We start from the raw sequence: 18,088 nt of genomic DNA, 5'->3' as shown, positions 1-18,088 counted from the left end.
CAGCTTTGCCAGGCATGGCAAAGTCAGGGCTGTATAGTGAAATACAGAGGAGATGCAGTATTGCTCCCTATTATTCACTTACTCACCCTCAAGTCGGCGCAATCGCCAACTGCATGGAGCATGGCTCATTCAGTGGATTAATACTGTGGCCCCTTGGAGGTTTGTGGTGGCCAATAACTATGACAGACAAGTCCTTCCCCTCTGCTGTTTATCAGATCAGAAATAGTGTAAGAAACAACAAGCAATGATGGGAGAGCATGTTGAACAATAAGAGGTGCCAGCATTAACATCTGTGCTCTATTAAAGACACATGATATAGATTCCTTTAAAACACACACATGTGTATTCATTACTGTATTATAATTACAACACAACAAAGAAAAAATCATTAGCTAGGGAAAGATGGCCTATGCTTCCAAGCCAGCTGAAGTAAATCCTGAGGAGGAGAAGGTATCCTCAAGGGTCTCTGGAGGAAGGAGGAGGCAGGTTTATGATGAGAAAAGTGATAAGATACTTGTGACAGGAGAAGTTCAGTAACAGCTGGATCAAGACAGCATTGTACAAGATAGGACGTGAAGCAGTGTGGTGACTGATAGATGGGATGGCAGCTGGGATACAACAGTGCTCCTTCTAGCAAAAGAGAAGATGGTATATCCTTTTAGGATGGGTTAAGTTTTACAGAGCTTTACTGACCTGAGGTGATAAAATTAGTGCTGTGGACGAGGTGGATGATTTAGTCCATGGTAGTTTTAGTAGCCTGTAAGGGATGCTTGTAAAATCAAATGGGACTGAACTAGCACACTTGATGCAAAGCACTGTGGGGGTAAAGGTCGAAGTTTTAGCAAGCAAACAAGTTTTGGAGGTGGCAAAAAGAAGAGGCAAGAATGAGGCTGCTGATTACAAGGTTTTGTGGGAGAGAAAACATTCAGTAATTTGAAGAGGACCTCACTGCTTCAGGCCTGGGTATTTGTGAGAGCAGTGGGAGGGCCAGGAATGAGTGTGAAGCAAAGGATTAGATTTAAGATGCTTTAGATGGATGGACTTTAATTTCTCTTAGTACTAGAGCCGAGACCTCCAGCTTCAAATAGGAATGAACATAATTAATAACTAGGTGGAGATACTGCATAAACGAATTTGTGCTACTAACTGAAGCCAGCAGTGCCTTAGGGCATGAAGATCCTTCAGGATGGTAAAAAGTTATCCTTTGATTCTATTATTCCTTTTAAAAAGCACAACACACAGGGAAAAAAAAAACCCAACAACAAAAACACCAAACCACCAACAACATGGCTTACTCTCCATATCCTTGAGTAAACAAACCACAAACCAATGTTTCAGGGCTCCTAACACTTGCTGTGGTTAGAACAGGTCATGGAAGTCAGTGGAAAGGGTTAAGCATGAAATGGAACTTTTTGTCATTAACCCCACCTCTAATGTTATTTAACTTCTCCTTTATTTGAGACAGGATGCTTTTGGGTTCCCAGTAGTCCCCCTCAGCATTTGGAGGCTAAGAGTGTGAGCATTTGATATTATTCTCATTCCCTTGGAGCTTCAAGTGTGAGGATTATATGAACATATCCAGACAAGCAGATGCTCAGCAACAAATAATATAGTATGTGTGTGCTTGTGCTTGCATTCACACACATATCTAGCAGTCCTGGTCAATGAATCCCTATCACCATATGTTAAAATGCAGGCAAGTTTTTTAAAGCTTGTTACAAGTACACAGAAAAGTTTAATTTCTTAATGTATGGTGTTCACTTAGCCAGTATTTTGCAGTGTTGCCTTTAGGGAAGCCTCTTGTCTTTCCTTGTTTGCTAGGAAGAGTGAATACATTCCCCCAACTCCTCATGTTGAAAAACTGTTTAAATATTTTTTGTGGGATGCTGTGGAAGAGAAGAAGCTTCTGAGTTTCCTCCTCCTGACCTGAGTTTGGTATCTTTTGTGTCTTTCTCTAATGAGAAAATTCTGATCCCCATGTAAACACATTGCAAAGGGAGAGATGGTGAACATCAGTTGTTGACAGGGTGGGAAACTCTCTAGGAGTTTTCTTTTGATGGGTTACTCTTGGAAAAACTGTAGCACTGAAGCTGTGGTAGAAGATACAGGAAAAAGACAGAGGGGGAAAATAAATGCTTTATGAAGTTATGCTGCAGTCTTCAAAGCCATCTCTCTTCCAAGAACCACTAAGGTTCACAAGACAAGGGGCTGACAGTTTTCTCTTCACTCAGAAAGCTTGGCTGTCCCTTTCTTGGGGCTAACTGAGTTCTGAGAAGGGTATCTTTGGAGAGAACAAAACTTCCCTGCACTTCACAGTGGAAAACAGCCTTCAGCAACACAGGGTAGGAATAATTAGGTCTCACTGAAGCTGATAATTTCCCTGTGTACTGCTGGTCTCTAACTGCACCATGCAGTCTGCTGCAGGTGCTTTCCTGTCTTCAAAGGGCAAAGTGAACATGATTCTCACCCCAGCTTTTATACAAAGTAAAGCTGCATGCCCTGACCGCAAAGCTTGGGAGAATCATACATAACTCTGAGCACTTGGTCATGATTTCGCAACCTTCTGTAGCGTATTTGAAAGTGGTCTAATTATGTCAATGTAAAATGAGAAGCAGGTCCTGGGCTTATTAATATATTCATTAAGAAATATTCTGCCTGACACAGAAATGGCTGTGATGTTGTATTGTAAGTCTCATGCTGTTGTAACTGTGCCAATGACCCTGCGCCATGCCAGACGCTGGTAGGAAGATGGCTACAAGCAATGAGCCATGGATGCTGCCTGGTACAGGGAATGGGATACCATGGTCCACGGGAACATTTGAAATTCCCTCTGAGCTCCTGAAAGCTGTGGGTAATGGATCACCACCTCCTTCCTTCTTGCCATTCTTCAGCACTCAGAGCCATAGAAATAACAGCACAGAGAACCAGGCAGTCACAGTTGGCCTTTTTTTAAAAATATCTGTTTTATTTTTATACCTCTTCAAAAGCACAGTAGTAATCTTGATTAATGCCCCAGAGCATAAGGGACTTATGACATAAAGAAGAGCGAGGAACATGGGAAGTGTTACCCTGCAGCTGGCATCTTAGGCTATGTCTATACTAGTAAACAGAGCAATGACATAGCAAGGACAATGGCTCTAACCGTTGCCTATACTGTTAAACTGTTAGATTGATCTCTGGTATACTGTGGCTCAAACCAAATAGCTTCTCCCAAACAATTCCTAAGCACAACATGGAAACCAGCATAAGTCTGCAGCCATACGCCATAGCATGCTCTGGAGGCTAAGAGAATTTGATAACTTGGCTGGGGTAGAACAATGCCAGAGTTTCCAGAGAACGGGCCTCCTAGGAAGAAAATTAACTCTACCCCAGCCGAAAAAAGGACAGCCTGGCACTGTATGGTTTACTGCTGTTAATGTGGCCTCAGTTTGTCTCACAAGGTTGAGAAGGAGAGTACTTTTATCTCACTTTATGCCCTATCTTTTTTTTTCATTTCAGTTGCACAGATGAATGGTCTATCATATGCAGCCATACGTCATACCATTTCTATACGATAATTTCCACTGACTACCTTTTTCAGAGCAGATTCATAGTGGATGCATTTTTTACCTACAGCCACAGATATTTACACCACATTTCTTTTGTCCGCTGACCTGGAAACTCAGGTATTACCTCAGATGAGAAATGTTTATGCTATGGGCCCAGTTTGTCTTGTTTACAGCCAAATCTTATTTTTAGCATTTTCAGCCCTTAGGCTCATGCAGGAATTCAAATACTTCACTAATGTGGCTGGCAGTGAGATACACATCCCCTACTTTTTGAGCTCTGGGACATAAATGTGGGCAGTAAGTGTCTCCAAAGCCCTGTTCCATGGACCTACCTCCATGGTAGTTCCATGTAGTTTCTCAACTCCTAGTAGTAAGCACATGTAGTTGAACACTGGCAGCAGCTCCTCTGAACCCTGAATGTTCTAGCATCTTTAGTAGGTACTTAGAGCAGGTGGGGGTCAAGTATGAGCCTTGTTCTTCCTACATCCTTGTTCTTGTGCCTCACAGTTTCAAGTTTCTTTCTCTGGATAAAAATCTTCTGTTTACCCAGACTAATTTTTGACTTATGTCAGAGACACTGAGGACATGAAAGGCAGCCATTGTATCCTGTGATTGAATTAGCTCTGTGTCTTTTGAGATTTCTCAGGAACTTTCAAATTACATGTTTTTGGGAGAAGCCAAAAACTGTAGGAAAGGCTCTATTTTACCATCTTTCCAAAGTCAACAGTTGCTTGGGGAAGAAAATGAAGTCCCGAAGTGCAAACTTCATACTTTCAAAGCTGGAAGTGTCATGTTTCAATGTTTCTGTGAATGAGCAACTAATTAACTTTTTTTTTTTTTTTTTTTTTTTTTTTAATCCAAAGGGGAAATGAAATGCTTTCAAACTGTAAAAGGGAATTTTTTCTGACATGCATTTTATTTCTCTATGTTTCATTCTTGAGGCTTTCTGAGATTTTGACTTCGGGTTGGGGAAATAATCTGAATGAAACCTCGAAACCTCTCCAGAGCTGAGAGAACTTTTTCCTAACTAGGCTTTAAGGGCATGAGCCCATCATGGCACCACATGAGTATTTGTCTCCCTCTTGTGGCTTATTCCATGCGATAAGGTACGATCCTGCTCCACCTGTTTGCTAAAGCCATTAGAGTGTCCAATGAAGTGGAAGAAACGTATTCAGTGGGTGTCCTGTGTGACTGTTACACACAAACTCTGCCTGCAACCGGTGCTGGGTGACAACCTGGTTTGCCATTAGGAGTCAAAACCAGCAGGGGAGTCGAGCAGGCTCCACACAGGACGTAGGCAGAGTTATTTTCAGCTGGGTCTGGCTTCTGTTTACATCTTTTCCAGCTGTAGCGAGAAAGGGCTTCCTGAAGTGAACACATTCAGAGGAAGACAGAAGAAACCACTGTGTGGATCAGCCTTTTTCACTTCGCAACCACCACCTTGGTCAGTGGCATTTTTTCCCCTGCTGAGCACACACATTGATGTACTGCAGGCTGCAGCAGCCAGGAATGGCAAGCAGCAGGAAGCAGAGAAATTCCTTTTGGAGTAACACACAGACCCTCTTCTTTAGCTTAGGCAAGCCTGGAGCGGCAGAGGATGCTGTGGTCTCTGTGAGCCCACTCCCTCTGTTTTGTCTAGAGAGAAAGGGTTCACCCTTTACTGGAAAAAGAGGTGGAGACCTGAGCTGATTTCATCTGTGAGGCAATATCTCCATTTCTCTGGGATAAATGTGAGTGAGCTGGTCCACACCCAGTACAGGAAGGTATTTGTTTCTTTCCCAGGCACATTTCTGAGGCTGTCATGGGATCCAGGTAGGATTTTGGAATGTGGACAGAAACCTGCATGGAGGTAAATGGGCACGTGTCTGAAAGAAGAGCATTTGGCTCACCAGGGGAGATCATGCATGGTGCTCTGGCTGGAGGCAGTACCAGGCACGCGGTGAGGCAAGAGGAGCAGAGGCACTCCTGTCTCTGCTACCTGTTGTCACGGAATGCGCTGTCCTTCCATTGCTGCCCGAGCATCATGCTCACTCACAGGCAAAGTCTGAACCTAGTCTGGAAGGACAGGTATTTGTTTCCTTATTACAGTTCTACCTCTTTTATATTACAGTTCTACCTCTTTCATTCCCATCAGATCCCATGCCATTAAATTATTTTCCAAAACTGGTTGCTGAAGTCTTTTAGAGTGGTCCTGGCTTTATTTCTCATGGAGGTAGTGCCAGCACGTCAGAAACGCAGCAACTGAACTCTGCTGAGCTGCTGTGTTGCACAAACTGTTGCTATCAAAATATGTAAACCAAACTTCAGGGGAGTGGGAGCTTCTTTCAAACAACAGCAAAAAAAATATCTTTGCACTGACAGAAAAAATGTTCACTTTCTCAAAGAAGCTAAATCATACCTTAATCTGTTTAGAACTGCTCAAAACCTGTAAGATAAAACTTAGTCTCAAGTGGAAGAAGCCAAATGGGCTTTTCACTTTTTCTTGGTTTTGTCTCTTAAATTCTGGAATCAAAGGAAGTTATGTATACGCTTATCCTTGTGGGCTTCTCAGCTGATGGGTTTTCACCCATCAGTTGTGGGTGGGACAATGAAGAAAATGTTCAAAACTTCCCATGCAGAGGTGGCTCAGCTAATTCTATGCTCAGAGAATAGCAAGTGTCCGGGCTGTACATCTGTGCACTTTTGGACTTCAGTGGCAAGAATCTCATACCGGTCTTTGAGGACAGAATACTACTTCATATGCATTTTGTAGACAGCCCTAATTAGCTAAATCAGTTTGTCTGCATCATAAATGTAAAGCAGTGCACACTGGATTTGTCTCTAATTGTGGCATTGCTGTGGTGATGGGTTGCAGACTTTTTTTTTTTTTAACTTTCTCATTAGTACTTAGCTTTAGGCATTTGTGAGAAACCACAGCCTCCAAAAGCTCCCACTCCTGTCCTCTTAATTTTGACTCACAAGGTTTTAATGGATGAACAGAAAGCAAAGAAAGCCTTTGGTTCTCATACCATTCAGCAAACCTCCGGCTGGCACTGGCATTGTTTGGGAACCCTTGTGGGGATGAAAGCAAACTCTGTACAGATGTGGCCTCTTCTGAGACCGCTCTTTGAGGCCTGTTGATTCTCAGAACAAAAAGCACGTGAGGAGGGTGACTGGCAGGGGATTTCCATGGAGCGCTCTAAGTGAAGTTATTTTAAACTGATCCTGCACCACACAGGGCTAGTGATAGTCCTCGGTGGGAGGGGTTCCCAAAAGCATGAATGCTGCTGTGACCCTTTGTACACAGTGAATTTTTCTGTACCCTCAGTGGAACCAGAGGTGGCACGTCTGCTCCACACAGTGGGACACTGTGTGGAGATCCTCTGGGCTGATAGGCTCATGAAGCACATCATGATGCAGACTCACCAGTTTGGAGCTGGGAAATGTAGAGCTGGATTACGTGGCAAAAAAGCTTATGCAGGGACAGCTTGGGTGTTTCTGTTCCCAGACCTTTCTAGGGAGGGAGAGGGGGGTTAGCATACATGGGTCTGGCCACTGTGTGGTTTTGGACCTTGGTCTCCACCTGTGAGAAGTTAATGGGGTGAAGCCATCTGGTTGGGTATCTCTGTTTCTGCCATGAAGACACGTTTGTGGAACATTTACGACAAATCCTGTCCTTTCTTCCTAAATCCTCACGTAGGGAGTTTATGAGGCATGATATGCAAACCCTGCCCCATGAAAGGATTAACCAGCCCTCAGAAACTGGGAGTGGTAACTGGGGTCCCTCCTGAAACAAATCCCACTATGAGTACGGCTGCTGATTAAATTGAGGTTTTAGATGGTAAAACTGTAACTGGGGCAGGAAATTTGATTACATCCATCAATCCAGACATCTGACTTCATGCTGCTAAAGCTGTCCTGAACTCATCACTATGACAGTATGACAACTTACATGTAAAGACTGAAGCCCTGGCCATGCTGAAAGCAATGGGAGTTAGCTCATTCATTTCAATGAGGCTATGGTTTCTTTTGCAATATCTGGTAAAGCATGTTTATCTCAGATTCCTCTCCCACCCTGAGGTATTTTCACTGTTTTATTGCTTGATGATGTAACTTCTAAGCAATCCTGTGAGGATGGCCTTTTGTGCCCAGAGTTGAGGCTGACTGAGAGTAGGAGGGCAGCTGAGAGGCTGTGTGGTCAGTCACCCAGCTTATGATGCAAGGTCCCAAGGCGACATGGACCAAAGCCACCTTGAGGTGTCCCTATGGCAGGGAGAAGAAGCAAGCTCCTCCGGGAGCTTGGAGCAGTGCTAGGAAAGCTTGTAGAGAGAGGAAGCGGCTGATCCCTTCCCTCTTCTCTCTTCCTGCACATCTGTAAGGACTCAGATGAGACCATTAAGAAAAGGCTGGGACTCTTCCCTCTAGGATGGCACATCTCTGTACCACACCAGTGCTGTCCTGGGATCATGGGTCTCATTTGCCCCAAAGTTTCCAGGTTGCCAAGGTAGTGCTAGGAGACAAATAATTTCTATATGTGATTTCATTCTTTTATGCCATAAGCTAATTGCTTCCTTGCACCACAATATGTTCCAGCTGTTGGTCTTTATCTGTTTCTGGGTTTCTTCTGTCACTCTGGTGCATGGGTAATTTAGAAATGGTTCCCACATTTCCTCTTTTACTTCAAAAGGAACAAGAGAACAAAAACACTCACAGGCAAAATCTGATTGCTCCTTACTATATTTCTCCAAGTAAGAGGCTCCAAGATCAAATTCCCTAAAATAATCCCTATCAAAAGGGTTACTTTTTGCATTTGTTGATGCAGAGCAGAGCTTCTTCCTTGGTAACACTGCACACGTAGAAGCCCAGACAGAACTGGTACAAACTAAGCCGTGCAGTATGCAACAAACCCAGCTTTAATCTTTCATGTGGTGAGACTATTTGTCCAAGCTTACAAAGACTGCCCTGGCTTGGGAGTGAGGGAGAATGAGGACCCTTTACTTTGTAGAATTTTATGTGATCCTTTTGTGTCTCCATCAATAGATGACAATAACTATATTAAATTCACTTCCTCAGATCCACCAGGCTGTTTTAAGAGGTGGTTAGCTGGTACACAAGACTAGATAGACAGCCAGAGATGAGATTTTCAGAGCTGCAAACAACCCGTGCAAGAGGTGGATTAAACTGGTCCTTCTTCTCCAAACACAGCCTCAAAACATTTCCCAACATTCAAGAGCAAGATTACAATTAATGCACTTTCAAGATACAAAGTACCATATCAGTTTTAATTATTTTCAACTGAAAATGTGTTATGAAGGGAAGAAAAGAGGTAGAAGGAGTTGTCTGGAGAGGTGGGTGAACTTGGCAGTGAGATTCAAAGCTGACCTTTTCAAGGAATTAATCACTGGCTAAGCTAACATCTGTCCTGTAAATTTAATAGAGGACAGACTACTGAATTTATGGAAAGGGTGAGGGAGAATTTTTAAGTGAATCAGGAGGAAGAAATGAAAACGGAAATGGCTGCATGGGATAGGTGTGATTGCAAGTGAGCTGGCTAAACAGGGTGAAGCAGAGCATGTTTGCTTTAATTCAGTGTGAGTGTTACGGGAGGCAGATGCCCATGGACACCCTGATCCTTGGTTCCTGCTGCTCTCCTCTGCTTACAGCTTACTGATGTGAAACGGAGACGTGAAGAATTAAATACCCAGGTGCAAACTGAACCAGCTCTGAACTTCAGTGACCTCTATTTCAGGCTCGTTAATCTGATCTGTTTTGGGAGTGTCAGGTGGTGGTCAGAAATTTTCTCCCAAGGGAGACCAAAAGAGGTCTATTGCATGATCATGTTGTTCATGAGCGGGGTGAGTTGCATCATGCAGCTTACAATGCTGTTGGGCAAATGTACCCAGAAATGAGCAGGGCAGATGTAAACTGTGCATGGAATTTTTGTAGCGAAAGGGGTTTATAATGACTCCAGATGACATTTGTCATCTGTGCTCTCAGTAGCACCTCAGTGCTACTGCTATCCTTGCCAATTCCTCTCTGTGAACATGCTCAGACAAGCCAGTGGACAACAAGTACTTTGTCCCGTTGGGTCATGCTTGGGGCATGGGCCTTGCTGCCAGCTTGGCTGTGGGAAGTATGTCATCCAGTGGAAGTCCATTTGGAATATGGGGCCCCAAACTGGCACGTGTGCTGGCAGCAGTGCAAGGCTGGGACTCTTCCTCTTCTGTGACATGACAGGCCAAGCCCTGCTGGCCAGGCAAAGTACTGGCACACAGAGCTCACATAGTGAACCTCATGTTAGATCTGTCTCAGGGACATTTGCAAGGGATGGTGCAATGTATGTCAAGTGAAGAAAGGAGTTTTAGGCTGATAGAAGTGAGCCTACATTGGGACTTTGTGCAGGTAGAAAAATTGTAGGGCTGACCTGGGCTTTACACTGCTCTGGGGCAGACACGGGCAGCAGGAAGGGAGGAAGCCCCACAGATACCATGGTCTTTTATAATGAGAGGCTTATACTGACCGTAGATGACATTGAAAAGCCCCCTGTCTGAGTGCTGTCAGGTAATAAAGTGACAGCTAAGTCCATCATGCGTTAGCTTCTGATCACCCTCCTGACTGCAAAGCTTGAGTTCCCAGATTTGGAGAAATAAGGGCTTAGCTATAGGGTTCAATATAGCTGACTGATCTGAGAAAATGATTCAGCTAAACCCAGCACTGACTAAAACCAGAGGGCACCTCCTCTGTGCTGCTCCAGGGCTTCCAGCTTAGGGCTGAGGTCTTCAGTGTACCAAGCACTGGACAAAACCATAAGGCGAGCATCCAGGCAAAATATGACTGGTGAATAAACAGCAGATGTGTAGCGGGAAGATGGTCAGCACAAATTGAGTATACGTCAAGTTGTGATAGAAAATCATCTAAGTAGTTAACCAGGCTAATCAGGGGTAGATCCTGCTAGCCTGGTGCAACCGATTCTGAGACTGATTATTTGACAGATGGAGATGTGAGAAACTGTCACAGCAAAGCAGGTCCTTCAGCCATTCACACGATGCTGAGTTTTCCCAGGAATGCTGGCCAAGTCTGCTTAAGCCAGAGTTTCTGTCTTACCTAACCCACAGGCCTGGACCTGATCTGTAGTAAAAATCCTGATGAGATTTCACACACTCCTTAGCTTAGATGAAGTTTAAGGATGCAATGAAAGAACGAAGTCCTTCTTGAAAATGAGTTCTTGACTTCCAGAATAGAAGCCCAGGGTTTGGAAACCTGAGATCAACATATTTCCACTGATGAAAACTCAGTTTTGAGCATGATCCGACAGAGCTCTGACTTACTGCCTGTCTGGGTGTGGTGGAAAGTATATTTGTTTGCAAATCTGTGTATTGGGAAGGACTTGCAGAGGTGCTTTTTCTTGGAGACAAGATGACCTATTATCTGTACATACAATGATAAATTAAACTTAGAGTATACTATGCTGAATGCTGTGCAAAATATACTCTGCTTCAAGCATACAGTCAACACAAACAAGACAACGGAGAATTATCTTCATTTTGGGATTGAAGAACTGAAACACTGGGAGATTAAGTGACTTGCCATGAATCAAACAGGCAATCTGTGGCAGAGCCAAGAATAAAATCCAGATCCCACTGAAGCAACCTAACCAGGAACATCCTTCCCATTGAATAGTTTAATTAACATAAATTAAGCAGCAAGTTGACTCAACATGTTTTTAATTTTACATGTGTACTTCAGAGAACACAATAATTGCATTTTATAATCTAAAAATAAACAAACACATGTCTGTCAGAAAAACAACAGGCGCACAGGAAAAACAGTTCATCCCTTTATTATATCTGGTGTGAAGTCCTTCGTTAGGACTAAAATTGTTTTGTGAAGTGAAGGAAGGAGGCAAAGAACTCTCTCCTTCTGTGCTAGTTTATTAGAATTAAAAATAACCCTTCTTTTAGCTCTATGCTGTCTGAGTGCCAGGGCTGTCTGTAAAGAGAAGAGCCAAACGATGGATTCTTTAATCACACATCCTGCCAAATCCACCACATCTTCAGTCAGCTCAGTGATGTTCAGCGGGCAAGAGGCAGAGCTGAGAAGCACCTAATATGTGCATTTGAGATGGTCCAAAGATGGAAGGAGTCTGGAAAGCACCTGAGCCCTCTCACGCGCTGAAGGGAAGATGGGAGTGAAAGAGATACAATAGCAAATCCCAGTCAAGGGGAAGATGTCTTTTAAGCTCAAGAACAAATCTGTCTAGTCTTTGAAGTTGGCTACGCCAGGCTTCATTCCCAGACAGCAGGGTGAGCATTCCTCTCTAAAATTAAGTCCCTGGCAATTGCTCCCCCCAGGAATAGGCATGTAGTGAGTGTAAGAAAGCTACACATGAGTGACAATAGGATTTAAAGAGCAAGAGAGACAGAGGAACTGATTTAGACCTCATGGGAACATTCACGAAGCCTTTTCTACATGCAAAACACTTGCATTGAATTAAGCTAAATCAATATAAGCCATCTGGAAACTGATCAATAGGGATGGCGTTCACAGGCAAACAAGAGATTATTTTGCAGGGGCTGCATACCAGCCAAGGGCCACGTAGCCCTGGTCAGCACAGATTAATGGGGAAGGTCAAAAGTCAACAGCAATTGTGGTAACCACTCTTGCAACACATGATGCAAGCACAGCTGCATGTCTGCACACTACACCCCTCACAAATCACAGTAACATCACCACCCCTGACAACAGAGTACTCACCCTGAGGTAACTACCCCTGTGGATGAGAATATATGAGCTGGAGCTCAGTGCTGTGCTAGGAGGCTTGTGTAGTTAGCCTAGAGCACATGCTGAACAACCACAGCTCTGCCCTGTGCATGTTTTGTATGTAGATCAGATTTTACTATCTTGGGGTCTCTTCTGCAACTCTTTTCCCACAGTTAAAGTGAAACTAGAAAATTTGGCAGACTCCTGGCTTTTGTCTACAGAGTTGAAAAGGCACAACACTCTCTTCCTGTGACATTGCTACCAGCATGACACAACCCCTGCTTTGATTTTCACTGGGGCAATTTTATGCATGTTTTTGTCTGTGAGGAGTATCAGGGAAATGTCAATAATATTTCATGCACCCAGCGTTATGTCTAAGATTGCACTTTGAGGCAGAAACTTGGTAAACTGGAACCTGGTGGCTGCATCCTGGCAGCCACTGCATCCCTTCCAGGAGAAACTGGTCCTGTTGCACTCTGCTTTTCTTCCATGATCAAAGCTTGAAGACCTTTATAAGGTCTAGATAGATCCCACTCCTGTACCCAGGTTTATGTTACTCCCTGCTGAAGAGCTGCGAATGAGAGACTGAACAAAGCAGGCCTCTGTCACACTCCTTCAATGAGATACTTCTCACCTAACATTAGACACCTATGAATCTCATTTTTACCTCTGCAGCAGCCAGTCTGGACAATCTTTAAAATCAGTGGAGAGAAATATGAAGTTTTGGTGCCTCACTTGTCTAAACTATTTGAGACACGTACCTCAGGCTGACAACAGCTGCTCCCCAGCAACATCTGTATTTCTTCCCACTGACGATAAAGGCAGCGCTGGTGACCAGGTCAAATATACACACCTGCATAATACACATCTACAGGATGCATGTCTGCATTTGGTTAGGTGGATCCTAGCTCTTGAATTAAATTGATTTTGAGCAGTGCCCTGGTGCCCATAGGTAAAAAAAGCAAAGAAAATGCTCTGACTGGAAGAGTGAAGTCACTGAAACCCTCACCGTACAGAACCTGATGCTCTCTGTGAGTATGGAGGGTAGGTGGAGAAAGTTTAGACAGGGCTTTGTTGTCTATCAGCACATAGTGGGGTGGAAAGGAAGCCTGGTTTGCCCTAAGGTGCTGGGCAGTGCTCTGCGGTGATTGTGCTTGGAGTGTGGACATCCTGTGTCCTTCTGGCCTCCACTGCTAGTATGTGGCCCTCAGTGATTGTGGGAAATGATGCTAAGTGACTCTTCAGCTGAATGCTTCTACAACAGAGGTGGCTTTATTTTTGACAATAGCTAGTGCTGAAGTACTGGATGCTTCTAATAGTTTTGAATTAAGCTTGACATATGAGGCTCACCAGGATGCTATATTACAGGAATTTGAAGAATACTGGCTTTCACATAAAAATGAAACATGTGAACCATATGTTATTAAACAGTACAATAGCTGGGCAAAAATGCAGCAGAGTTTGGTGTTGTCAGGGGGCTGAAGAGTCAAGCTCCTTGATTTTCAGGAGCTGAGTCTCTAGGAAGAGAGAAAACATGTCTGGAACCTGAGAAAAAGCAGTCAGAATCTCCTGGATTTATTTTTGGGAAATGGCAATAAAATTTGTCAGCCAAAGGAAGTTACCTAATTCAGACTAAAACCTACCTAAGACAGGGAGTGCTATCATGCTGCAGAGGATGTAGGCTGTTACAAGACAAGAGACTGGCAGCAGTATGGTACATTGAGCATGGAGCTGTTGTCCTCAGAAAGCAGCACATAGATCTACAAACGACACAAGTCAGGACAATGGCTGGTATTTGGAAAAACCTTCAAGAAACACAGTAATTTCCTACTTTCCAAGAGATTCTCCAGCATGGACAAAGAGGACAATAGCACCATGTCCTCAGATTACTCTTCATGGGACTGGTGTGCAGTGCTGCAGAGGATTAAAGCACTATCATCTCAAAAGCAGATGAAATGCCTGTGCCTTGAACAAGGATATTGGTGCAAGCTGACGTGTTGCCAGGAATGGGCATGTTATCGTGGAAAGCAAAACCATATGCAACTGACCATAAATAGGTGAAGCTCAGGGCTTACTGTGGTGAGCTAATTGCTGTTAGAGTTGTGACTAAACTCACAGGCAATTAACAAATTGGAAGAAGTACAATTTATAATCACACCAAGGGAAAAAAATTATCCACGAATGAAAACATGACACTCCCTTCATCTCATTAGAGATGTAACTCACCAAAGAGGCAGAAGATCAAAACAATTGAAAAAGAGTTTAGGATATCTTCCAGGGGAAAGGGAACCTGTTAAGGCTTGTCATATATATACTGAAAGCACAGGCCGGTCAAGTAAAAACTCCCATGGCATGGGAAGAGTTGGTCAGCTGATGCAGTCTGGCATAAATTCCTTTATTTCAGAGAAATGGGGTATTTATTTCAGAGGGAGCCTTAGCAGATCACTCATAAAGGTGATCATATCCATTTTTGCTAGAACTAGTCACCTGGCATAGTTAATGGCTAACACAGCACCGTAGTTTAGTGGGTCTAAGTTTAAGCAGTCTGTGGTGAACACAGCAGGAGACATTTTATAACCAGTCCAAATTTATACTCAATACAACAGGTTGGTAGAAAGCAATATCAAAATAAGAAACCACCCACGGGAAAAGGGTAAGGAGGTTAACTGTGACCTTCATTTAGCATTGTTAAATTACAGGATTGTACAGAAGATGAGTGGTTTGTCAGCTACAAAGATTCTCTTCAGCAAAAATCTGAAATAACAATGCTTACAGTGTTAGAAACTGATGACACCAAAGCCTGGCACATCTACAAAGAAACAGATGAGGTAAAACAAACCTTTAAGAACTAAGGTCCTGGAACCATTTGCTCCTACATGAAAGCAAAGCAGATGATCTATGCAAAAAAGCCCCAAAACCCAAAACCTGAACACCGCCCCCCCCCCAATAAATCCCAGTTGCAAGCATTAGTGAGATCTGAAATTCTGAAATAGTAGCCTTGAATTCATGAGGTTGTCATAACAAATGGACATTTGGTCTCTAAAAACATAGATGACTTCTTAAATTTTTGGAAGTGGTGGAGAGATGAAGATCACAAGGTCAGTTATTTTGCTCAGGAAGGTCTCAAGCAGGGGATGATCAGAGCTGGCTGAGGCAGCTGCATCCTAGATTATGGCACAATAAGAACAAACTGACTCAGAGGTGCTCATCAGTAACTGCTGGTAGTTTTGCACTGATGGGGATTTTGAGGTCTATGCAACTCCGCAGGGTAGCTCAGAAACAGACTATTAGTTACTATGCTGTGTACATGTATCTGGCATTCTGTATTACATTTTTGCTGGCAAAGATGCATATGGAGAATTGTACTTTTAAAAGGCTTTCCAAAAGCAAGTGGCAGCAGCAACTGGCCTTGATCACCAGCCCATGTTATGCATTGATGGGTAGTAGAAGATCAGGCCCCAGTGAAGCACACCTCCTTCAGACATCGCTCTAAATGCTTTCTGAACATTTCTGAGGTGGAGCTCATTCAGGAATAGTTTACTGCCATTTGGTGAGAAAGTACTGCATCAGCTGGCATTCAGGATAAGATCTCTTGAAGTCAAAATAATTACTCAGAAACTGATTGCACTTTCATCACAATACTGATTTGCCAAAAGATCACATACCAGTCCAGTATAACTTTGGAAAAACAACCAAAAAAGTACTTGAAATGCAAGTTTTCTGCAAATCACAATGGCTTAGCTTTTTGTGAAAAAAGTCATCAAGACAGCATCTTGTAGTGGAAATGCCAAATGGAAGCAGGAGTGTTTTGAATAGTAGGAGAAGATTTCATTTCCCTTAAATGCAGATTTGCTTCCCCATGAAAATACATTAAAAGTTTATCAATATTACTTTTATGCAAAGCAGTACTATTACAATATTCCAAATCACACAAGACTTTTAATTTTGTAATGGTCTAACTGCTATCTTCTTCTAGGACTGCAGTCTCTTGAGTTATCAGAATACCAACAAATCAACAGCACAAATCTAAGAGAAGCACCTATGAATACTCCATAAATCTCAATGCAACTAGTTACAAGCATTAATAATTGTAAAGTTAATTAATCCCAGTGGTACTCATGTATCTAATGACTATTTCTGTGGTCTGGGCCTTAATACTTCTCGAGGAGAGAGAAAAGCATTGTAATTGTATTGAAAATAGCTGAAACATCCTTTGTTTTATCACAGCATAGTTTCTAACTTCCAAACCCCTTCCCCTTCAAAAACCTGTAAACCTCAAAATGCCAACAGCAAAAAGTAAATCAGTGAAACAAAAGAGTTCTCTTTAAAATAAAACATAAAATTAAATTTCCTTCTGGAATCCCCATAGTCTTCTCCCATCCCAGCAAGGGAATAGTGACATTGGTTCAAGGTGTCATCCCCTTCTGAGTCATTCAGCTGCACAGAAAGGAAGGGAAAGGGAAAGCATTCAGAATGGGTCTCCAGGGCTTTAGCCCGCTGGATTCCTCCCCAGCATACAATCTCTGGAAGAAGCGGAGGAACCTCTTGAGCAGGAAGCGATTCAGAAACATACGGTGGGCTGTTTGCAGTGAGTCACAGCACATCAATAGCAGAATTGTCCAGAGACCTATAGAATGTCAGGGCTCTTTTTATACCATTGTGCAAACACAAGTACCAAGAAACATGTGTTTCCTATCACCTAGCCCAGTTTTATGCTAGGCTAATATATATATTAGTCTGTCTAAATGCATGCCTGAAAACAGTCCTGGGCTTGCATACATGTGTAATGCTTGGGCATGTTGTTGTTGTTGTTGTTATTATTACTACTTAGATGACAAGTGTTTCTGTTGGAGATTGTATGGATGCAATTACAATTTGTTCTTGGTTTCCAACAGACTGCACTACATAAATATGTATACTTTGAACGGCATATATGTTTAACAATGTCTTCTATGAGCAGGTTCCACGCAGACATGCCATCAGGTTTCTGTGGCCAATCACAGTAGTTTGTAACACTCCAGCCTTGTCTGAGGAGTGGTGATACTCACATTGCCTGTAACTTATTATAAGATACTAGTCTACCTTTTGAAAAATTTGCCTTCTGGTGACCATTCAAGGTAGAGTATTCCACCTTAAATACCTTCCTTAAGAAAAACGTGTGAGGAATTTCAGGTAAACCAGGCGGCTGAATACCCTTACACATATAGACTCATATACACAAACAAAGGAAAGATTGTTGGTTTGCCCATAGTGAAGAATACATGTGACTGCTTCTTTGGAAAACTGACAAGTCCAGCTATGAAAAAAACCAATGAAGTGTAGCAGTCCTTGGATTTCTTCATCCTAATGAAAATTTGGCCAAATTTGAAGTTTCAAATTTCTGGTGCCTCCTGCAGTTAGCACCTGCTAAATGCAGTCTTGCCAAAAATCTACCCCAAGCCTATCAAAGCATCTATCTACACTGAGCGGGTTGCTGAAGTGCAGAGGCTTACTGAGATCTTCTGCAGTTGCAGGTCTCGGGTGCTGCAGGTTCTGAACTGAAACATGGGAGTCTATGGGTGTGGAAACATGAACAAACAAATACAGTGAAGAAAATTACTTTGTGTGAACTGATATGTAGCAATTATTCCTGTTCACTGTTCATTCTTACCCTGCATAAATGGGGGGGGGGGGGGGGGGGGGGAGGGGGCGGGGAGTAATTTGCAGCAATCTAACCTTCAATAAAAGGCAAATAAACTACAGTACTTTTACAGCATGGTAAAAGTTGTCATGCAGACAGATACCCATTTGTGGTCGTTAAA

At 43.0% G+C, this 18,088-nt stretch overlaps 1 protein-coding gene across 3 annotated transcripts in view; it reads right to left on the bottom strand.

The window, feature by feature from the left end:
- Positions 1-18,088, bottom strand: part of SYN3 (synapsin III) — a 206,418-nt gene that overhangs the window by 43,884 nt on the left and 144,446 nt on the right. The gene's annotated exons all lie outside the window — the stretch shown is intronic.

This window comes from Falco rusticolus, chromosome 5, assembly GCF_015220075.1.
Source record: "Falco rusticolus isolate bFalRus1 chromosome 5, bFalRus1.pri, whole genome shotgun sequence".
Lineage (NCBI taxonomy): Eukaryota > Metazoa > Chordata > Aves > Falconiformes > Falconidae > Falco > Falco rusticolus.
The sequence above is the reverse complement of the archived record's forward strand: the minus strand, read 5'-3'. Positions and strand labels throughout refer to the sequence as shown.